Raw genomic sequence first — 20,381 nt, forward strand, 5'->3', positions numbered from 1 at the left:
GGGCCTGTGCCTATGGTCTTGACATTTTTGTGCTGAGGTAACGTTTCCTTGCATTGATAGGGTGAATAGCTGCCTGTCCATTGTGCTCCATGTTAGCTCCACACGGAATTATAAGAGAGAGGCCTGGACAGAAGGAGGGGGATTCTGGGGAATTCCTGTGGCATTCCGATTGTCTTCCCAGTTTTACCATTAGCAATCAGTGTAGGAACAGCTCAGTGCCATGGAGTCAAGGGCATTTCACATCTCCAGTGATTGTACTCCACACCGCCATGTTTACATTACCAGTCGTAAGGCTTTCAATGCCTCCACAGTTGAAGTCGGAAGTTAACATACACCTCAGCCAAATACATTTAAACTCAGTTTTTCCCAATTCCTGACATTTAATCTGAGTAGAAATTCCCTGTCTGAGGTCAGTTAGGATCACCACTTTATTTTAAGAATGTGAAATGTCAGAATAATAGTAGAGAGAATGATTTACTTCAGCTTTTATTTCTTTCATCACATTGCCAGTGGGTCAGACGTTGACATACACTCAATTAGTATTTGGTAGCATTGCATTTAAATTAAATTAAATTGCTTAACTTGGGTCAAACGTTTTGGGTAGCCTTCCACAAGCTTCCCACAATAAGTTTTGTGGATGTTGGCCCATTCCTCCTGACAGAGCTGGTGTAACTGAGTCAGGTTTGTAGGCATCCTTGCTCGCACACGCTTTTTCAGTTCTGCCTACAAATTTTCTATGGGATTGAGGTCAGGGCTTTGTGATGACCACTTAAATGCCTTGACTTTGTTGTCCTTAAGCCATTTTGTCACAACTCTGGAAGTATGCTTGGGGTCATTGTCCATTTGGAAGACCCATTTGCTACCAAGCATTAACTTCCTGACTGATGTCTTGAGATGTTGCTTCAATATATCCACATCATTTTCCTCCCTCATAATGCCATCTATTTTGTGAAGTCCCACCAGTCCCTCCTGCAGCAAAGCACCCCCACAACATGATGCTACGACCCCCGTGCTTCACGGTTGGGATGGTGTTCTTTGACTTGCAAGCCTCCCCCTTTTTCCTTCAAACATAATGATGGTCATTATGGCCAAACTGTTCTATTTTTGTTTCATCAGATCAGAGAACATTTCTCCAAAAAGTACCATCTTTGTCCCCATGTGCAGTTGCAAACCATAGTCTGGCTTTTTTATTGTGGTTTTGGAGCAGTGGCTTCTTCCTTCCTGAGCGGCCGTGGTACCTTCAGGCATTTGGAAATTGCTCCCAAGGATGAACCAGACTTGTGGAGGTCTACAAATTTTTTTCTCAACCTAAGTGTATGTAAACTTCCGACTTCAACTGTATATGTTCACTGTTCAGGGGAAAAACTGATGTTCTTTAGGAAGAGTCCCCAGAGAAACACATTTTCAGAGCAAAGGACCCTGTTTGTGAGCCTCCAATAATGAGGCAACTTGTAAAAATAGTCCTGCACTTCATTTTCACATTCTTTCACGCTTAACAATTAACCCTTTCACTTCTTCCCTCTCCTGAAAAAAAGTCAGGATGACGAGCGAGTGGACCTGCTTGATTGGGTTTCAGCACGTTTGAGGAGAATCTGAGACAAAGTGCCAAAAAGTGCTCCTCCAGATCTTATCGACAAAGGAAGAAAATCCCCCAAAAAGACAAATAAACAAATGTGGGCCCGGTGTTTCTAGTTACAGAGAACTGAGAGAGAGCAGAAGTGAACAGGGAGCTCCAGCCTAAGTGGTGTTAGAATGAGTTGAGTCTTGATGATGGAATGATGCTTAAGTGAGTGTCTCTGTTTACCTTGGTGCTGCTTGATTTGGCCTAGATGCTTTAGATCCTTCAGGTGCCTGGTTTTACCTATTGTCTGTGTAGCATGAGATCATCTTCCCTTTAAGTAATGTCATCAGATGGTGGTTATGGGTTTTTACATCTCTAATTGGGCCTGTGTTACTTATCAGCAGCAGTAGCTATTTCCACCACAGTAATGGTAGTAGTAGTAGTGAGTGTGTGTGTGTGCATGGGTGAGGTGTGTGTGTCATGGGGATGGGGATGGTCATGGGGATGGCGGTGGGAGGAGGCTGGGTGTTTCAGAACACATAGGAACATTTTCCCACTGCTTTTGGAGCCACAGTTCTGTTGTCTGGGTTAGGCAGCCTCGTTGTGCATTGTATTTGTGTCCTGTGTATCACTTCCTTAGTGAGATTGTGGATTGTATAGGGGAACAATGGTGTGTTTCGCCTTGAAAGGACCCTTATATCACTCACTATGCTGTAAACCTGAAGTATACAGTCACTCAAAGACAAAAAGTACTTTTCCCACTGTTATCATTTGAATACAACAATCATCATCATGAATCATCATTTATATGGTATGTAATAGATGTTTATATAGATTTCTGATGTAACCCAACAAACTAATAGTCATCATTTGCAATAACTTACATTGAGATATAATCGATTAAGACATGTGTTCAAGTCTTTGATTGCAGCCATCTTAGCTCAGTCTGCCAAGTTTTTCATCTCCAAAAAATATGTGTGGAAAAAATATCAAGTTTCGCCAAATATAATTCCCCAACATCAGATTGTCATCCTGCCAATTGTCATCCTGTTTTTATCTATTCTGTTCTCTGATAACAGTGTCATAGTCATAAATGGTCTTGTCTGTAGAAAACCCAGCCCTCTGAAGCAGCACCTACTTACACTAGGCTACACTACCTGCTCCCTCCTGCCAACACAAACATCTCTGCAAACAATAATAAGTTGTAAGGACGTTACAAAATGGTTGCCTAAAGTCGTCAGGACGTTGCGTCGTGGTCCCCTGGAGGTTTTGTCTTGTTCTCGGTTGTTCCCGGGGACGTCCCTGATGACATTTATAGGATGTTATTGGGATGTTGCGTCGTGGTCCTCTGGAGGTTTTTGTCTAGTTCCTGATTTGTCCCGGGGACATCACCTGATGGTCGCACAGGAATGTCGCCCCCCCCCCAAAAAAAAATACATGTTACCCAGGACACACACAGCCTAGTTTTATTAGACCGCTCCTTTTGTCAAGCCCGTCAAGGACCTGATTTGTGAACCACTGATAGCTTTTTATCTTTTGGCAATGCTAGGGACACACAGAAAGAACACTAACGTAGTGTTGCCAACGTCCATATTTGACACATTTGATTGCATATGTTTATTCATACAGTAATTATTATTTAACACGTTCCCACCTGGGATTTGAACTCAAACCTCTTGGGTCACAGCACACAGATTTTCCTGCTATGCCAACATGTCTGTATCAATTACTGATTTCACCTGTAGGCTCATTCCTAAACTTTGCACTTCAAAGTAAATCTCAGCTCTGTTGAAAATACACTGTAGAAGAAATATGATATTCATCATAGTGATTCAGGAGAACGTTCCCTTGGGACCATCACGCGATGTCCTAAGGACTAGTAAAATAAAAATATCCTAAAACGGTCCTGGGTGATGTCCTGGGAACATACAAGGAACTAAAGAGAATGCTCCCTTGGGACCTTCACACAATGTCCTAAAGACTAGTGAAATCCTTAGAACGTCCTTAAAAGGTCCTGACATAGTCATCAGTGATGTCCTGAGAATGTCCTAAAGAGGTCCTGACATAGTCCGCAGTGACGTCCTGGGTATGTACAGGGTACTAGACAAAGGTCCCCAGAGAACGTTCCCTTGGGACCATCACGCAACATTCATATAACCTTCTCAGGACGCAGTGAGATAATGTTGCGCTGAATCCCTTAAGAAAACGAATGAAAACATCGCCGAATGTCCTCAGGATGTCCCCTGTTTGCTGGGATGCCCACCTCCACAACTATGGAATCAAGCACACACTTGTTGCTCTTGCAGTGCCCCCCCCCCCCCCCCCCAGCCCCAGTCCCCCTCTTAAACAGAATGTTATGTATTTCCCACCCACACTAAAAACCATTGGAATGGGCAAAACAGAGAGATAGTGCTGGCTGTCCTCCCACCATCTCTTAACACATGGAAAATAATCAGATGTTTATCTCAAAAGCCCCTATGTAAGTAACAAGGGGAGCGGGTAAAATGGTCATGATTATTTTATGGTCTCAATTAAATGTAATTGAGATCATAAAACTGATTCATTCTTTGTTTTGACGATTGATTTATCATTTAGAGTAGAATGAATTTGTTAACCTCCACATCCACATTACAGTGTGAATAGCATTGCAATACTTATAGAGTGGGTATGACACCAAACCACCATCCAAATCCTTGGGAATGGATTATGCAATTAGGGCCAAATATCAGGCCAGTGCCTACTCTGGGCAACCTAATTGGGGAGGACTGTTCATAGTAATGGCTGGAACGGAATTAATGGAATGGTATCGAACACATCAAACATCCATGTGTTTGATATCATTTCATTCACTCCATTCCAGACATTATTATGAGACGTCATTACCCAGACCAGGGCTGTGTCTTACTGATCCTGTTATCTTCCACCCCCTCATCTCCATGTTAACACAGTACACCAGGAGGCTCCTGGATCCTTTAGACTTTAATCTGTTTGGATCACATGGTTGCATCTCTTTGTGGCTCCAGACCTTTGGATCCTCCCAACACCATTTGGAGTGTTCCCTTTAAATTGAAGTGTCCATGTGCAGGGCAGTGTAGGGCTGAGGGCAGCAGTCCAGTGAAGCTGGGCTTTTATAGGTAGGGTCCTGAAATAATTTGTGGTGGTGGTGCTGGTGGTGGTATAGTTTAGGAGTGATGTTTCTTCAAGGGAATGAACCAGGTGGAAGGGGTTGTTGAGCTGAGTGGCCATCACCTCCAATACCTTGGAACCACTTAATTGTTTTTTTAGCATAATGCTAGGAAGCGCTTAAAGCAGCTCTAACCTCATGCATCTTTCACTGCCCTCTTGGTCTTTGTGCCCAGTATTGTCCTCTCCCCACTGAAATCCCATCATAGTGAGACTCTTTGGAGAACAGTCACAAAGGCTGGAGAAGCTAATCTGGTAACCCCCTCTTTTGCCCCGTGACCCCTCCCAACCACCAATTATCAATAGTGCTGCACCGCAAACCTGTATTTCAAAGGGTCTAGGTTGTGTATGGTGATGTGTGCGTGCCAGTGTGTGTGTGTGCGCACGTATGTGCTGGAGACGTAGCAAGAACTTCAGTCGTATCTTTAAAACCTTTTCACAGAGTACAGGAAAGCCCCCTGAGCCTGTGTGTGCTGCGTGGGTTTTAATTTGAGGGGATGATTACCTTACCTTTACCTTCAGAGGGCCTCTGTAGTGGAGCAGCAGCTCCTGGGTAATCAAAGACTGGGGCCTAATTGACACTGTCTGTCTGTGGGGGGATGCTGCTGCATTGTTCCTGGCTGCGTTTTATGGCCGCGTAGCCTCTCCTCAGTGCTTAATGAGATGTTTACATGGAGTAGGGTGTGGGAACAGGGCCCATATGCTCCAGTGTTAGATGACAGGGTCTGGCTTTGTGTTAAGGGGTTTGAGGAGTCAAATCAAAGCCTTCTGTCCGTACTGGTGACTCTCTTTAGAGCTGGTCAGAAAGTCACCTTTTCTATACTCACCTAACTTTCATCATAACCTTGCTAAAGTACTGTACATCATTGGACTAAGGGCTTCTATTCAGTGTAATTGTTTTCTAGACAATGATACATTTTGAAAAGCCATTTTTATTTTATGTAAAACAATGGTGTTGAACTTTGTTGGGGTTTCATTTATTTTGGGTTTAGCCGAGCCTAATTTAGGTAATTGTTTCATGTAGACTTATTGTGGTCTAAAAATGCTTTTAGTTCTCATTGTATGTCTCCGCAAGTTAAATTGGGATTTTGTAGCTGGTGGAACTGTCCCTTTTGCTTGCCTTTGATTTCTATGTAATTTTTCCCCCCAATTCACTCAGTCTTTTCCATCCTAAGTTGGTGGAACTCTGTTTCACTCCCAGTTCCCCAAATATCACCCCTTCTCCAGAGTGGCGCAGCAGTCTAAGGCACTGCATCTCAGTGCTAGAGGCGTCACTTCAGACCCTGGTTTGATTCCAGGCGGTATCACAACTGACCGTGATTGGGAATCCCGTAGGGCGGCGCACAATTGGCCCTGCGTCGTCCGGGTTAGGGTTTGGCCGGGGTAGGCCGTCATTGTAAATAAGAATTTGTTCTTAACTGACTTGCCTAGTTAAATAAAAAATATATAAAAATGTATTACATGATGAGTTTTATTAAGAGCAGTGCATATTGGAGTCCTGGAACTCTTTGTACTGTAAACGTCCCACCACGTACCAGTCTAGACAAACATTAATACAGCAATCTCCATGTCAATAATCATCCCCAGTATACCCACTAGGCTTAGCCCAGATTCAAGTAGACTAGAGAAGGCAGATGGAGCCAGAGAGACAGGTGTATACACTGTTCTTATCAGTCTCAAACTATGTTGCAGGGCAATAAATGCTATAAAGCCATAAGGGGCTATCTCACACACCTTTGTGCAGGTGCACCTGCTGCTGTTCACATACTGACCCTGTGAGACTGCCGGTGGTCTGCCCGCCACTGAACACCTGCTCTCTGTCTGTGTGTGTGTGTGTGTGTGTGTGTGTGTGTGTGTGTGTGTGTGTGTGTGTGTGTGTGTGTGTGTGTGTGTGTGTGTACAGGGTTGTGATAGCCTCCTACTTATCAGACGTGTGGGGTGGAGTTGAGGTCAGTTAGTTTAGTTGGCGTGGATTAGGAGACGTTCTAGCACAGAGATGCAAACTGCATGACTGTATTTACTTCACTTCCTCTGTTTAAGGAGTTTGTGATTCACAGTCTAGTCTCTTGTTGAAGTGGTGTGGTTGTTGGTGTGCGGATGGGGTGGTGTGGGGTGCTGTAGGTGTGTGCAGTATTGGGGTGGGCTCAGCTCTGTCAACAGGCTGTCAGGTGATCAAACACGCAGGTCCTCCAAAGGCATTAGCACTCTTTAGCATAGGTGAGATAAAGGTCCCAGGGAGAGAAATAGAAACATGCTCCCTCTCTCCTCTCCTCTCCTTCTCCTCTCCTCTCCTCTCTCTGACCTGTGGGGGGAATGGTCTGTCACTGTCAGGCTTCACTGTTTTTATGGATGGCTATTATCTGTCCACCACCTTCTAGGAGAGACGAGGTTGGCAAGCCACAACAAGACTGACTAAAGTTTACTATTTTTTGAAGATAAGAGACCTCTGTTTGCATTCTTCAGGATAGGACTTGTAAACGTTCCTGTTGCACCAAGAAAGGTAGATCATAAGAGAATAGGTGTGACACAGGCAAGTTAACTTGTTAAGGATCAGATGCATGAACAAATCAACATGGCAATGAAAAAGGAAAAGAGTAAGGGAGAGAAAGAGAAGGGTGACTCCTCCTGTGCAGGTACATACACGCCAGGCGTGTGTAGCAGCATATACTCAGATATCTGAATTAGGGATTTCCAACACTGACCAAGAAGAGAGTGGAGATCCTTGGGCAATGCAGTAAAAACATGTTTCACAGTGACAGCACGAGTACTATTTCACTGTTACATGTGCTTGAACAAACAGATAGTTATGTCTGCATTGCACACCATCCCAGATCTTTAACACTGAGCATTACTGGGTCTATCTGTGCAGGCTTCAGCAGACAGATATGTTGTTTTGTCTTTGTTCTGCATTAGAGCAGGCCAGAAATGCAAGAGGGGAATTTATCTCACTCTGTATTTCTTCCCAGCAAACAGGGGAAGTCCTAAGGACATTCAGCAACATTCCCATTAGGTCCCTTGAAGGGTTTCGGCGAGACGTTATCCATGGAACATTCAATGACCACAAGGGGGCGTTCCATAATGGTCAAGGGGACATGAATAATGGTCCCAGCAGAATGTTCTCTTGGGTAACTTTGTGTAGTTCCCTGTAAGTTCCCAGGACGTCACCAAGGAAAGTGTCAGGACCTTTTTCGGACATTCTCAGGAATGTCATTTTACTAGTCCTCGGGACATTGCATGATGGCCAAAGGGAACGTTCTCTGGGGGACGGACCTTTGTCTTGTTCCTTGTAAGTTCCCAGGACGTCACCGAGGACTATGTCAGGACATTCCCGGGACTTTAATTTTACTAGTCATTAGGATGTTGTGTGATGGTCCTAAGGCAACGTCTCTGCAAACAAAAATTTGCCATAAGGACGTCCCCATAACGTCACAAAAAAGATGCCTAAGGAAGTCATGATGTTGTGTCATGGTCCCCTGGAGTTTTTGTCTACTTCCCTGTTTGTCCTGGGGACGGGACATCCCCGAGGACGTTTTTGGGACGTTGTGTTATGGTCCCCTAGAGGTTTTTGTCATGTGATGGTCTAAGGTGTACCAAACCATTATACAGTAGGTGAAGAAATTAAATGTTTTTTTGGTAAGTGGTTTGCTGTTTGGCTAAAATAGTATAAAACTCTTTAATGAATGACAATATGATTAAATTCGACATAATCACTTAGTACTGATTTTTCAATATGATCCCCACCTGGGATTTGAACTCTCAACCTTTAGGGTATGCTGATCTTTCTGCTGTGCCACTGTAACGGCTGTCGTGGGAAGAAGGTGAGGACCAAAGCGCAGCGTCGTACGTGTTCATCTTATTTAATGAAAACTGAACACTGAATAACAAAACAACAAAGAAACAACCGGAACAGTTCTGTCTGGTGCAGACACACAAAGACTGAAAACAACCACCCACAAAACACAATTGAAAACCGGCTACCTAAATATGGTTCTCAATCAGGGACAACGATTGACAGCTGCCTCTGATTGAGAACCATACCAGGCCACACACAGAAATAGAAAATCATAGAAAAACTAACATAGACAACCCACTGACCATACTAAAACAAAAGACAAAACAAAGGAACTAAGGTCAGAACGTGACAGCCACAAAGTCTGTGTGTTGTGAAATCTGTGAATGTATTGTAATGTTTTTTCAATTGTATAAACTGCCTTAATTTTGCTGGACCCCAGGAAGAGTAACTGCTGCTTTGGCAGCAGCTAATGGGGATCCATATTAAATCCAAATACAAATCACTTTGATAAATATACTTGTTATTTCTGGAGTGTATTTATAACAGAGCTGAGATTCACTTTAAAGTATAGGAATACAGGTGAAATCAGTCAATCGCACATACAGTACATGGTGCGTAACAGGAAGATCGGAATGTGGTGGACCAAAAGTTTGTGAGGACATCCCAGGTGAGAACATGTTTATTAATAATTACTGTATAAATAAACCTACACAATGTAATAATATACGTCAAAGAGTGTCAAATATGTAAGTTAAAAGCTCTGCGTGTGTCTTCCTTGATGGGCTTGGCAATAGTAACAAGGTCTGAGATGTAATGAAAACGTTTCTTTGCGTGTCTTTTTCTTTGTTTGTCCCCAGGACAAACCGGTAACCTCTAGGGGAACATTAAACAACGTCCCATGAACCTAGGGGACAAACTGAGAACTAGACAAAACCTCCAGGGGACCATGACACAACGTCATGACCACTTTAGGTGACAATTTCATGATGTTCCGGGGACATCCTAACGACAGATTTTTGTTTGCGGGGTTAATCCCTCAGACGTTCAGCTCCACAAAACATGTTTTCAACATCTCTGTAAGAAGGGTTGGTTTAGACAACACTCTCTCCCAGGTCTCTTTTTGCAATTTAGAATTAGAATCACATTTATTCGCCAAGTTCATCTACATTACTAGGAATTTGACCTTGTGAAATGGTGTTGACCACAATGAACAGGGGGAGACTTGTTTCTGTAATAAACCAACAGCACTGTATGTGGATTTTCAGGATGAAGGTGGTTGTGCATACCATAAGGTGTTACTTAACTCTTTACACTTGTGAGAATTGGCCTATATGGATAGGGCTACATTAAAATGTTTCTTTCAGAAGAAATATGAAATGCATAGGCATGGTAGCAATTGAAAGGGAACAGTTTGGAGATTATGGGAAAATGATTAGAACAGTTCACTTGACACAAGACTGAATCCGAACATTACACTGGTGATTTTAAGTGCATTTTACATTTACTGTACTTTTTCGACGCATTTGTTGATAACAAAATCTGGAGATTCTTTGGATACATTCTGTAACATGATAAGAATATTCCTGTAAAATGTGAGGTAGGTGCAACATAAGACAAAAAATGACAAGGGTTTGAGTGAGAGGACTAACTGGTGTCTCCAAGTCGCCACACACCTTTCCAGAGTGTGCACAGTTGCTAAGTAATTCCGATGCACTTTTTTATGACCCAAAGAATAGTCATCAACTGTCTCCTAGCTGTGCCTTTGAGGAACTAGAGCAAGCACACTTCTAGTTGTTTGCTTGGAACACAACTCTGCATCCCCACCATCACACAATTACTGTTGTTGTTTACGCAATCCAAAAACGTCCCACTATAAATGGACGCTGTATATGACATGAGTTTTATAATATGGAAATGTTAAATTCACATTTGGTGTTTGGCTTGCTTGTAAGACATCAAAGCAGTATTAGTCCAAATCCTCAACATCTCATCTTTCAAAATACAGTGAGTCCTCTTAATTTACAGCATTTCCCTCAATTAGACAACAACATTTTTGCAAAAGATGCCCAATTAGCAGGAGGGATGGGGGCAACTTCTTGTCGCGTGCTATGTTCAAGTTCAGAACGTCGGTCAGTCAAACCCATACAGAGCTGTGAAGAGCTCTGTTAATCTGTATAGCAAACAAGTGTAAAGGGATACAGCTGTAATTTATCATAACCCACACATCCTACACAAGCAATCAAGTTGCGTTACTTTTCAAACAAATATACCTCACTACTTCCCCCAGTTTATCAAGACCACTAGAGTTTCCCATGGTTCTTTATCATGTGTGATAAGAGCCATCATAAAGAGATGAACAGGGGACAGCAGATGAGAGGAGAGGGGTGTGGGAAGAGGATAATAGAGGGCTGGGGGAGAGCAGATGAGAGGGTGTGGGGAGAGGAGACACAGGGCAGCCGTCGGCACCTGCTTCCCTGCTCGGGAGGGAGGAAACATCTGCTGGAGTGTGTCAGAAGCCACCTGTTGGACTGTGTCCTGGTCTTGACCCGGGTAAACACTGGAGCTCTCCAGTCCACACTGCTGTAGGCTGGCTGACTGCTGCCCCGAGCCCAGGTTGAGGAACGGAGTAGGACAGCGCTTCTTACTGTTACTGTAAGCCTGGTCCTGGTCCTGGCCAGTTACGGCTGAACCATCAAAAACACAGTTGTCACTCAGCCTGCCTCATTCCTCTGCTCCTCTCAGATGTGAGGTCTAAGGAGAGCTGTTGAATATTAAGGAGATCCATACAGAGACCATGTATCTTTGTCTATGTAACCATTGAAAGGCCTCTGTCTATCAGGTTTCAGGTAAGACCCAAGTGCAGACTGTGTTGGAGTAACAATGTTTATTGCAACAACAGGGGCAGGCAAATGACAGGTCAAGGCAGGCAAGGGTCGATAATCCAGATAGTGGGGCCAAGGTACAGGACGGCAGGCAGGCCCAGGGTCAGGTCAAGCAGAGGTAGGTAAACCCAGAGTAGGGGAAAAGGCACAGGACGGCAGGTAGGCTCAGAGTCAGGACAGGCAAGGGTCAAAACCAGGAGGATGAGAAAAAGAGAGACTGAGGAAAAGCAGGAGCTTAGGCAAAACGCTGGTAGACTGGAACAAACAAGACTAACTGGCACAGACAGACAGAAAACACGTTGGGCGTTGGAATTCAGAGATGAGACCTGGGTCCAGGATGTCCCTAGAGGAGACCACGACCTCTCCTTCGGGGCAATTTCCAAGCCCCCAGGAAGACGTCCCGAGGCAGGTAGAGCTGATTTCAGGCAATGGGCGTGGCATAACGGGCTCCAGCCCATGATGGCACCTGTAGACCAGTCAATCGAGGGATTGTGTCGCTGGAGCCAAGATAATCCCAATACCACAGGAACCTGCGGAGACACAATTAGTAGGATTTGGATCGTCTCGCTGTGGTTCCCCGACACTCGTAGGTTGATGGAGGTGGTCTGGTGGGTGAGCGCCCGTCCAGCGCCTATAGAGCGCCCGTCCAGTGTTCTAACATCCATGGGAATGGAGAGGGGTTGAGTGGGGATGCCCAGCTCGGGCGCCAGGGTAACGTCCATAAGATTCATATGGTCCCCGAGTCGATGAGTATCTGGAGAGACTTGGACTGGTCGCCCCACAGCAGGGTGGTATGGAGAGGGGGGCGAGTAGGGGGAGAAGCAACATTATCTTTAAGACCCACCAGAGTACTCATTCCAACCAATGAGCTAGGTCTCTTAAAGGGACAGGTAGACACATAATGACCAGCAATACCGAAATACAGACAATTCTGGGTGTTAAGTCCACGTACGCATTTGGCTGGAAACAGCCTAGCCCTGCCGAGCTGCATCGGCAAATTGGCAGTCTTCAGAGGCTCTTGGAGGAACTCGGGACGTTGGGTTGAGGTTGGGTAATTGTGGAGGCCATGTCATCTGATGCAGCTCTCCATCACTCTTCTTCTTGGTCAAATAGCCCTTCCACAGCCTGGAGGTGTGTTGGGTCATTGTCCTGTTGAAAAACAAATGATAGTCCTACTAAGCACAAAACAGATGGGATGGCGTATCGCTGCAGAATGCTGTGGTGGCCATGCTGGTTACGTGTGCCTTTAATTCTAAATAAATCATTAACAGTGTCACTAGCAAAGCACTCCCACACCATCACCCTCACCATCACAAGAAGAAATTTAAGCAAAGTTGCTATTGCTCAAAAAGGTTATTGGAAAAGTTCTTGCGTTATTTATTGTTTCTCGTCAACAAAAAGTTAAGAAGAAATGAGATTCTTGATAACATTATTGGAAATGTTCTTAATTCCAACACAGCTAAACCCTTAACCTCAGGGCAGTGAGAGAAAACAATCTTAAAAGCAATATATCATGTTTAATTCACTCACAAACTTCATCTGAAAGGTTTAGTAGTGATTCATTTAAACCCAAGAACATGTTTTAGAATAGTAATCTCAGTAAGAAACATGCTAACAGGGGCCTCCCGAGTGGCGCAGTGGTCTAAGGCACTGCAGTGCTAGCTGTGCCACCAGAGATTCTGGGTTCGAGTCCAGGCTCTGTTGCAGCCAGCTGCAACCGGGAGACCCATGGGGCGGCACACAATTGGCCCAGCGTCATCCGGGATAGGGGAGGGTTTGTCTGACACGGATGTCCCTGTCCCATCGCACACTAGCAACCCCTGTGCAGTGTTTCCTCTGACACATTGGTGTGGCTGGTTGGGTTGTGTTAAGGTGGATGCACAGCTCTGGGTTGTGTTTAGGAGGACACACAGCTCTTGACCTGAGTCTATTCTTGGAGTTGCAGCAATGAGACAAGACTGTAACTACCAATTCAATACCATGAAATTGGGGTAAAAGAAATATGCTAACATGATTGTCTTTGCTATCTAAAGCAGTTGCCTAACAACAAACATCTTAAGAAGATATTTGAGAAGTTCGTAAGAAAATCATTAAATCTTAAGATATTGTTGAGGAATTGCACTTACGAACTATCTTGTGAACTTCTTACATTTTTTGCATAAGAAGTGTTTCATGAATCTGGGCCCTGGCCAGCATACGTGGGAACTCCTTCAAGACTGTTGGAAAAGCATTCCAGGTGAAGCTGGTTGAGAGAATGCCAAGGGTGTGCAAAGCTGTCATGAAGGCAAAGGGTGGAGAATCTCAAATATAAAATATATTTTGTTTTGTTTAACACTTTTTTGGTTACTACATGATTCCATACGTATGTGTAATTTCATAGTTTTGATGTGGTAACTATTATTTTACAATGTAGAAAATATTAAAAATAAAGAAAAACCCTTGAATGAGTATGTGTGTCCAAACTTTTGGCTGGTACTGTAAGCGTTTAATTGACTGCTAATTGTATAGCATGTATATCCTTTCAGTTTAATTAAGTAGATTCCCCTTTCTCCATGTACTCATTCTTGTTATTGACATGGTTTCTGTTACCTTTAGTAAAACCATCAACAAAACTATATTTTATCACCTGTCAGCGGTGACATTTGAAGCCTACAAAAGACCAACTAAATAAAAGGTCAAAGGGCTACCCTCTGTTTGTGTTCTTGTAAACATATCCATTGTGTTGCCTCCCACACATCCTACCTGGTTTCTTTGAGCTATTTTTCATGTATTTTCTCTTGGCAATATGTCAGTAACATAGTTATTATACAGTATTTTCGCATCAAACACATATCTTTGGTTCTAGTATGAATGGACAAAGTACAACAGAGAACAATCATACAAAGAGCATATGACTTCCCAGAAGTGAGAGAGAAAGAGGGAGGAAGCTAAATCATCTTACTTTGACACGTTTTATTCAAGTCACTGCACATCAAGAATGCATGCAGAGTATGTGTGAAGGTGGGTAAAAACATGACACCAATGCTCTTCCTGGTTATTCTTTGGCAAGCTTGAAAGATTTCATTAAGAGATAACTGAGAAATGTCCCTAAGGCACACAACAGAGTTCATGGGTACTTGATGACAATTGAATGTGTGTGTGTGTGTGTGTGCGTGTGCGTGTGCGTGTGCGTGCGTGCATGCTTGCGGGCATTGGGGCTTTTCCTCTTAATTTACATACAGGCTAATTAGTATGTCTTAACAATAAGGAATGTGGGTATAGAGCCACAGCCGCGGGAAGTTGTTTGGGGGCGGGGATGCTGCATACCATATACAGTACCTAAGGGAAAGTATTCAGATCCCTTGACTTTTTCCATACGTTACAGCCTTATTCTAAAATGGATTAAATAAATACAATTCCTCACCAATCTACACACAATACCCAATAATTACAAAGCGAAAACAGTTTCATATACATTTTTGCAAATGTAATAAAAATAGAAAACATAAATACCTTGTTTACATTCAGTACCAGTCAAAAGTTTGGACACCTACTCATGACTATTTTCTACATTGCATAATAATAGTGAAGATATCAAAACTATGAAATAACACATATGGAATCATGTAGTAACAAAGAAAGTGTTACACAAATTAAAATATATTTGAGATTTGAGATTCGTCAAAGTAGCAACCATTTGCCTACATGACAGCTTTGCACACTCTTGGCATTCTCTCAACCAGCTTCATGAGGTAGTCACCCGGAATGCATTTCAATTAACAGGTGTGCCTTGTTAAAAGTTCATTTGTGGAATTTCTTTCCTTCTTAATGTGTTTGAGCCAATCAGTTGTGTTGTGACAAGGTGCGGTTGGTATACAGAAGATAGCCCTATTTGGTAAAATACCAAGTCCATATTATGGTCCATATTAACAGCTCAAATAAGCAAAGCGAAATGACAGTACATCATTACTTTAAGACATGAAGGTCAGTCAAAGTGGAACATTTCAAGATCTTTGAAAATTTCTTCAAGTGCAGTCTCAAAAACCATCAAGCGCTATGATGAAACTAGCTCTCATGAGGACCGCCTCAGCAATGGAAGACCCAGAGTTATCTCTGCTGCAGAGAATAAGTTCATTAGAGTTAACTGCACCTCAGATTGCAGCCCAAATAAATGCTTCACAGAGTTTAAGTAACAGACACATCTCAACATCAACTGTTCAGAGGAGACTGCCTGAATCAAGCCTTCATGGTCAAATTGCTGTAAAGAAACCACTACTAAAGGACACCAATAAGAAGTAGAGACTTGCTTGGGCCAGATAACACAAGCAATGGACATTAAACCGGTGGACATCTGTCCATTGGTCTGATGAGTCCAAATGTTTTATTTTTTGTTCTAACAGCCGTGTCTTTCTGAGACGGAAGAGTACGTGAATAGATGATCTCTACATGTGTGCTTCTCACCGTGAAGCATGGAGGAGGAGGTGTGATGGTGTGGGGGTGCTTTGCCAGTGACACTGTCTGTGATTTATTTAGAATTCAAGGTACACTTAACCATTATCGCTACCACAGCATTCTGCAGCGATACGCTATCCCATCTGGTTTGCGCTTAGTGAGGCTATCATATGTTTTTCAACAGGACAATAACCCAACCCAACACACCTCCAGGCTGTGGAAGGGCTATTTGACCAAGAAGGACAGTAATTTAATGCTGCATCATATGACCTGGCCTCCACAATCACCTGACCTCAACCCAATTGAGATGGTTTGGGATGAGTTGGACCGCAGAGTGAAGGAAAAGCAGCCAACAAGTGCTCAGCATATGTGGGAACTCCTTCAAGACTGTTGGAAAATCATTCCAGGTGAAGCTGGTTGAGAGAATGCCAAGAGTGTGCAAAGCTGTCATCAAGGCAAAGGGTGGCTACTTTGAAGAATCTCAAATACAAAAGATATTTAGATTTGTTTAACGCTTTTTTGTTTACTAGATGATCCTATATGTGTTATTTCATCATTTTGAAACGATGTAGAAAATATTCTAAATAAACCCTTGAATGAGTAGGTGTGTCCAAACCTTTGACTGGTACTGTACGTTTTCAGACTCTTTACTATGAGACTGTTTCCATTGATCATCCTTGAGATGTTTCTACAACTTTATTGGAGTCCACCTGTGGTAAATTCAATTGATTGGACATTATTTGGAAAGGCACACACCTGTCTATATAAGGTCCCACAGTTGACAGTGCATGTCAGAGCAAAAACCAAGCCATGAGTTCGAAGGAATTGCCTGCAGAGCTCCGAGGCACAGATCTGTGGAAGGGTACCAAAAAATGTCTGCAGCATTGAAGGTCCCCAAGAACACAGTGACATCCATCATTCTTAAATGGAAGAGGTTTGGACAACCATCTCTGCAGCACTTCACCAATCAGGCCTTTTTGGTCATGTGACCAGATGGAACCCACTCCTCAGTAAAAGGCAGCCCGCTTGGTGTTTGCCAAAATGCACCTAAAGACTCCCAGACCAACCTGACAGAGTTTGAGAGGATACAGGTGTGCCAAGCTTGTAGCGTCATACCCAAGAAGACTTAAGGTTGTAATCGCTGGTAAAAGATTATCAACAAAGTACTGAGTAAAGTGTCTGAATACTTATGTGATATTTCAGTTTTTTATTTGGTATAAATTAGCAAATATGTCTAAAAAACTATTTTTAATTTGTCATTATGGGCTATTGTGTGTATATTGATGAGGAAAAAATACAATTGAATACATTTTAGAATTAGGCTGTAACCTAACAAAATGGGGATGGGGAAAGGGGGGGCTGAAAAAAACGAACTCAGTCCGGCTTTAAACTTACTCTTGAAAGTTCTCATAGTAAAGTGAGCGTGGTGTAATTTCGAAATTGGTTAGTGCATCATCAGTTCCTGTTGTCATGTTAGTTATTGCATTTGTCCAGATCAACTTGCCCATGTCAGCTAAAGTTTTTATATTTAGGTCTTTTAGGCCATAGACATTGTTGTAAGTTTTCTGTCACTCAAATATCGCATTAATACACATTAGACATGTCAAAATATATAGAATTGCAATATATAAAATAGCTTTAAAATGACAAAATGTTCTTTGCACCCTATGACAAAATGTGTAGAATTGCAAGAACTAAGCTTTAAACTTGCAACATTCTCTCCAACAACAAGAGCGGTGTGAACAGTTTATGTCATGAATAGTGCTTGTCCTGATAGAAATAGATATTGTGTGGGGGGAGAATGTTTTTTTGTGAAAAAATAATTGTTACATTTTTCTATTTATGTATTTCATATTAATATTAATATTTTTCCTATTTTTCAGGGGGTGCTGCAGCTCCCTCAGCACCCCTACTTCCCGCGGCTATGTATATAGCTGAACCCAGGGGTCCTACGACATAAACAGTAGAGGGTGCTGATAGACACGTGTTTCTCTATTTATGTGTAAAATACATGGCTGGCTACTCAGGTGTCCTGTACCTGCATCTTGGAGCACTCTCCACATACTCTGGACAGCAATGTCTTGTAATTGAAAATATTGATAATTGATTCAAGCCACTTATATAATGTCAGACTATTTTTGCAACAATCAACCATTGCACTGTAACTTTGACTTTATTCTGTAGCAACATAAGGCAAGCATTGTTTGTAAAAAAATAAATAGTCAAGTATAAAAACTGTAGCCTAACCTTGAAAAGGAAAAATAAACAAATATATGTGAAGACAAACTATGTTTTCTGATTATAAATGTATCAAACTCAGGCATAATGTGTATGACACTCCGCCTCCCGCCTCTATGGCTGTCTCGTGGCGGTTCCTCAACAACTGTTTGAACCAAGACTTTGTGAATGGTTTGTTAAACTGTCAATCAAAGAGTCATCACTGGGCTTTGCTTCAGCGTTCAAACCGATCGCTTGCCTTGCTGTTGAGTGATTCGAACGGTGGGGGAAAGTCGTGTGTCTGGACCAGCAGAACACTGCCTCGGGTGTCCCTAGTACCCATCTTATGTTACTCTTCATTCGGAGATATAGTAGGGAATAGATCACGCTTTCACATCGTGCATGCTAGGAGAAGACGATACATCGGCGGTCAACGGCAGTTTCTATGAAATAAGTACATTTTTCCTAATGTTAGCCTACACTAATCAAACAGAGACATGTGGAATTGTATGGGGATTTCGAATTGCCTGTCAATAGTGTGTGTTCTTCTGACCGTGTGGACTGAGGTGAGAACTTTTTAAAATTTTAATATTGTCAGATCAAATTAATTGATCGGCAGTTGGGCGAGTGGCTCATGCAGACAACGAGGTCTTTATTCATTTCGTAAATTCAATTTTTAGAATTCCCTTCCTAATTAAATTACGTTTTCGACAGTTAAATCATGTGATCTTGGAATTTCTAGTTTGGAGCGTCCTTATGGATTGAATTCGTTTTGCATTCTTTTTGCCCTGAGTCATTGCAATCAGCGTAAAGTATCGACAGTGTTCATACCTGGGTTATAATTTATAATCTAGGTATTATCAATCAGTTTTCATGGGTAAAAATGTGATATTTAAAAAAAACATACATTTCTAGTATAAAGCAACATTAATAATATCAAATAATTTTAAATTAAAAACACAAATCTTCCAAAATCTCTTCACTTACTAGAAATGGATCTAAAACCACTTTGTTCATAGCCTACTCAGCCTGAAACAACATTACATTTAGAAAAAATGTAATGTTCAAGTGTGCAACATGCTTAACCTACTGTAGATTACTTAAATACTTTACACGCTTCATGTATTTATTTTCTATTCAAATGTTATTTATAGGTGTCCCAGTCCTCGGGCTATTTTGAGCTGCAGCTGATTGCGGTACAGAACGCAAATGGTGAGTTGTCGGACGGGGACTGCTGCGACGGAGAAAGGAACACGCAGGATCTCCGCTGTAGCAGCGATGAGTGTGATACGTACTTCAGAGTGTGTCTAAAGGAATACCAAACGGATGTCACGACCACGGGCTTGTGCATCTATGGAACTGGATCTACTAACGTTATCGGTGGAAATAGTTTTCAATTTAAGAGCGCCAAAAACAACCAAAACCGAAACAACGATGGTGGAAAGATCGTCATCCCATTCCAGTTCGCTTGGCCAGTAAGTTGACGATACTTCATTATTACAGCTGTTGATCCATTGCATAAGGCGTGCTATTATTCGTTGACTCATTAGTAGTCAAATATAGTCACTAGCCGAGTCCTAACCGGATGAGTCTGTGAGCGTGGCATCTTTATTGCCAGTGTCCACTTGGCGACTTTGGAGACCACCTCTATGTGTAAGACTTGTCTGTGCGTAATAAGGTGCCAAATGTTTTTATCATGTACAAAGTAATGGTAGAATGGCCTTTACATCATGTCTAATGTCATTGTTAGAGCTCAGTTGGTATTCGGCCTAGTGCATTCCATAAACCTGTGTTTATTTTACGCAGCACGAATGCCATGAACACATACACTTTTAACTCGTAGAAAATTACATGTATTACATTTGGTTTAGCTTTGGTTCTGTAAGTCAATGGCTACACGTGCCTTTCTCCTAAGGTCTGAACATCGAAATTGCTCGACACAGTACAATTGCGCTCATGGTGGTTTCAGTCATTCATTGGTGCATCATCACAGTAACCTAGTAGTAATCTGCCAATCATATCTTTGGTTGGTTCTACACAACAGAGATGGGCCTACAGTCCAGCACAGACAAGGACACTCGCAATGCATCAAAGTGATGTTGAACAAATACCTCTCCTCATAAACAAAATGTCTTTGCTCATTTTGGAAATGTGAGGATTGTTGTATGTTTGGTTGGCTGTGTGACCTATCCATTCATCAGTCCTCATGGTCAGCTGTCAGCGGGAGGGAAAGATGGAAGTAGTAACCTGGGGCCCTTGGCAGATACAATTACCACTAAGTTCTGTGTGACATAGGGAGTGGATATCGGTGTCA

The 20,381-nt window shown here is 42.5% G+C and overlaps 1 pseudogene; it reads left to right on the forward strand.

Moving 5' to 3' along the window:
• The first annotated feature begins 18,321 nt into the window (after positions 1-18,321).
• Positions 18,322-20,381, forward strand: part of LOC115146150 (protein jagged-2-like) — a 28,408-nt pseudogene continuing 26,348 nt past the window's right edge.

This window comes from Oncorhynchus nerka, linkage group LG18 (genome assembly GCF_034236695.1).
Source record: "Oncorhynchus nerka isolate Pitt River linkage group LG18, Oner_Uvic_2.0, whole genome shotgun sequence".
Classification (NCBI taxonomy): Eukaryota; Metazoa; Chordata; class Actinopteri; order Salmoniformes; family Salmonidae; genus Oncorhynchus; species Oncorhynchus nerka.